Raw genomic sequence first — 4,736 nt, 5'->3', positions numbered from 1 at the left:
CAGACTCAGATAAAAGAAAACTCTTTGAAAACATCTTTTGGAGTAGAACACAGAAAAAAGAAACATTAAACCCCTTACAAGGCTGTTGTGTATTACAATATATTTTCTTTTCACTCTTACTTGGGAAAAGAGTGAAAAAGTTATATGTGGAATCTGTAGTTCTGTCACATAACTCAGATTTCTGCTGCTATAGGCTTGCAAAACAGATGTGTTCAAACTAGTAGAAAAAAGGGAATAAAGTGGAAAAATAAAAGCATAACTAAAAGATTGTTCTTTGCTTTCTTCCTGTGAGTTAAAAATAATGAAGTCATTACAACTGACATTTCTAAAAATAATCTGCAGTAGCAATCTTGGAGAGAATACACAGATTTCTCACCTGTAACACAAAGTTAAAGACTCCTTTTGTCTGTTATCCTGGACAAATAATGCTGTGAAAGCTATTAAGATCAGAGCATGGCTGCTTAGTGCCCTCAAAAATCACACCAGTAATCTAACACCAGCTCAGGCTACTATTCCTTCAGATGCATGAGTTGAACCAAGAGCATCCACATGGCTGACTGCAGTTTCTTCCTGGTCTACACACAAAATGTGTTCATCAGGGCTGAGCATGGGTCAGAACTGTGTCCCTGTGCACTGTGACCTCCAGCAGGTCTGGCTGCAGCCCCACACATGCTGGGGGTGCGGGTGGCCTCCAGCTCCTCTGTGGTATGTGCTGGGAGGAGCACAGGGTGACTGGCTGAAGGATACCAGCACCTTCTGAAGGCTACCAGCAGCTTCTAAAGGCTACCATCACACAGGGTTGAGGAGGAGAGAACTGAGCAGTTCCCAGCTCTCTGTTATTCCTGGCAGGCATTTCTGTGCAGCTGGGACAACAGTAAGTACAGAACTGCTGGGCATAGCCTCCACCCCAGGGCCCAAGTCACACAGCTTCTGCTGCTCAGTAGGAAGCTGGACTGTGATGGAAAAGTCTACCACAAGGACCGTCATAGATGTCAAGGAAAGAATCTCAAAGGAGACCAAACACTTGTGTTTAGACAGCTGAATTGATGCTGGAACCTCTACACACCACAGTCTCAACCACCACTTGCATTTCTGGGCTTACTGCATATTTCAGAGCTTCTCCATTGCAATGTGTCAGAGAAAGGCACTTGGGGACACCTTCACTGACTTTGGCACAGCTGCATAATATCTGCAAGGGCACTGAAGTAACATACTCAGCCTGCAATGCTGCTTGGCACTGCTGCCTTCCATGATCTCCCCTCCCCTCTCCTCCCTTTCCCTGTCCTCTCCCCCAAGGCTTTTCAGCAGCTCACACAAAGCCACTTGCCAAGATGGGCACAAAATAACTTACAACTTATTTTGTGCTTATCTTTAGGATGGCAAAATCCAACTTCACAGTAGAATGGAGTTTTGCAGTTACCATAAAATGCTGGGCCAAGGAAGCAAAATGTCAGGGGATTGCAGGAGGTTTCACAGTCATACAGATGGAAATGGAAGAACCTCATATTCTCTCACTAACAACACTGAAGGAACTTCCTCCCCTGTCCCCATACAGACCATGTTCACCGCCACATAACTCTGGGGACAGAGAGAGACAGCAGGCATCTTTAGCCATGGGGAATCTTGAAAAGAGGCCAGAGAGCTGGAGGGACAGCTCCAAAGGGCCTTGGTGAGCTGGACTTGTTGCTTCTGCTGTTGGGTGATAATGGGGAAGGTGCACTTCCTCCCCCAGAAACCAACATCTCTCACATCCCAATTCCTGCTCAGACAGCAGCAGTGCCTAAGCTGGTCACATGGCTATGTGCTGTTCCCCAAGCCAGTCTTTTAGCCTGCTAGAACAGGAAAATAAGTATCACAGGGCATTATTTGGGTTATTTACATCACCCCAGCGGTCTGTGACCTATCCTTGGCACTGACAGCAAGACCCACGTACAGCCAATTCAGCCAGTGTGAACAGAGATTTCTATTCTCCTGAGGTGTGCTTGGATTCTCTAACCTGTGCTGGATATTGTGGGAAGAGATGGAATAAAGTTGAATTACAAGCTGTAAAACCTGCCTGCAGAGGCACATGGCAGCACAAAGGAGCACACGGTGGCACAGAGAGGTTTGTCTCCACCGGGCCTGTGGGGAGGAGGTGTCACACGGCAGAGCCCTGCAGAGAGGAGCCCGCCGGGAGCTGCCGGACGGGTGAACAGCGAGTGACCACCCCAGAGAAGGAAGTGTGCTGCTGATGTGGCAACACGGGATGGGTCACGTAGTAAGAATTACCATATAAGCAAATACGGTGCCTTAGAAAAGTGTATAAAACCAGCTGATTGCTTTGAATAAGCGGTTCGGATTCCCTGCTGGTCTGGGTCTGTGCGTCAACCGTGGACAAGATACTGCAGCTGAATCCTCCTCTTGCTTCTATGCCAACATAATCTAAATCAACTCCATCTACTTTCCTCAGATGATGCTTTGTGGGTTCGAGAAAGTAGGAACTGAGGATTTGGCACTCCCAAAGCTTGTCTTCATTTGCAATCATTAGTTTAACTTAATACACCTGAATGATTTCATTTGTACTTAGCCCAGCTTTAGGGAGCACTGGCATTCAGGAAACACTACTCCAGCTACTGGAGTGATTTGATTAGCAGTGCTGAGTGATTAGATTAGCAGAGTGGCTGGACAGACTGTTAATTACTTACTGTCATTCCAGCTGATGCATCCCCACTGCACCCACAGCTCCCGCTATGCATCTGCATACACAAAACCTGTGCATGCTTGTACTTGGTGGTTTGTAATTCACAGCCTTGCCTTCAGCCAATGCTTCTGGTCCCTCAGCTTACATGTCAGAGGTCCATACCAGCTGCAAAGTCCATTGTTAGCCTGTACTGGGGTCATTGCATGGTGCTGAAAATGTCAGTGAGAGAAACTATTGGTTCTTGGTCATCACTCCAGCAGAGACCTATTTCAGATTCTCTGGGTAATGCTGTTTCTGGAGTGATGTTTCTTAGCATGCAAAAGCTTCCTAGGAAATAACCCTAGTTTTAAGTCTGGGGCTCCAGAGAAGTATGTGCTTACATTGTATTTGTGACCATTTCTGTTCAAGGGCAAATGAAAATAAAGTGAGTAGGAAGTGAAAGTAAGATTTCTCTCTGTGAACCTAGTCCCCTGTGAGTTACATGTTTAAGGTCATTGATCACCTGGGCTGCTGAAGGCAAGCAGCTTCAAAAAATGCTGCTTTTCCTCCCTTTGGTGACTTCTAGGAAATGCAGCTTTATTGAGTGCTTGATGCTTTGGTAGATAAAGTTCAGTGAGATTAATCCTACCCTTCCTGCTCTCTGCCAAGAGGAAGCAGACCTATGCTGGTGCTCCTCTGCCAAGAAATAGCAGACATTATGTTTCCCCATATGGAGCAGCGTTCTGGATTATCGTGGAATTCCCTTTCTATTAAAAAGACAACCAAAATAGCCTGTTCAGAAAAAATTGAAAGATTTTTAGGAATGTGGAAGAGGTGTTTTTTCCAGGATACCAGAGACAATTTAATGTTCTGCTAGATTGTTATCAATTCCCTTGTCCCTCCACGTAGTAAAAGCATGTAATGTACAAAGGGAAAACATTAATGCTGTACAAATGATCTCAAAATATGAAACTGATAAGGAAAAGTAGCATAAGAAAGAGGATAGGGCTGTGATATTTTGCATTGCTCCTAGGAGTTGATTTTTGCACAGTAAAAGGATAAAATCCAGCAATACTGGACCTACACCTCCTCTGCACTGGGAATTTTACTATATGAGGTGTGAGGCAATAAAAAATCAGGGCCATAATATCCTACTGAGCTTCTGAGTCATCTTACTGCACTGAAGTAAAAGCATTTTAGAAAATACCAGCCATCTGTGATGTTAAATGCAATTATCTGATTTGCCTTAATAAATGCTCACAAATCACTGCCAGCCACTTCAATTTTTCAACACTGTTCTGAGTCATCCAGAAGCAGGTAAAGGTCATCATGCTAAGACCTTATCAACTCTCATCATTATCAAGTTGTTATTTTCTGCAACAACACAACTGCTTCCCTCCAAATCCAGCCCATAAAAGAACTTTAAAGGGGATGTAATTTTTTTTTAGCTCTGTCCTGGTTTCAGCTTAAACCATGACAGCTCTGACATTCAGAGGATCACACTAGGTGTATTACACTGAAGTCAACACAGTATTGGTTATTACTTGTAGCTTCTTCCTAATGGCATCAAGGTAAGTGACAAACATTACTGTTGTTAAAGGTCAGATCCCAAGCTCTGTATTTCAGATTCCTCGTGACTGGAGTTTCTGTACACCAGGAATTATCTAGATATGTCCCTTTTCCATTAGCACAATAATTCTGTCCAAGTGTGAATGGGGCACTGTGATTGTACAAATTACATGTTCTGGTTGTAAGTGCACTATGCTCATGATGTGGCAGCCCCACTGGGAATACACAGATCGTGTTCTAGGCAGGCTCTGTACAGATGCACAAGTCCCACAATGCACAGGTTCATGTATTTCTTGCCAGGGAGCCCAGAACAGCTATGATAGTACTACCTAAAGCTTTATTTCTCTTAAGTTATTTACACCTGTAACAAAAGCTACAAGTATGAATTTTAAATCTATGTTGCATAAGTGGAAACGTTTGCAGCTGCCTGCCCATCAGGAAAAGCTGCATGTATGTTACCCAAATCTGAGCACACTGAGCACAAATATCAGTGCACACACTAGCTGGT

Source organism: Coloeus monedula (assembly GCF_965178545.1).
Source record: "Coloeus monedula genome assembly, chromosome: 1".
Taxonomy (NCBI): domain Eukaryota; kingdom Metazoa; phylum Chordata; class Aves; order Passeriformes; family Corvidae; genus Coloeus; species Coloeus monedula.
This window is presented reverse-complemented; position numbering follows the sequence as displayed.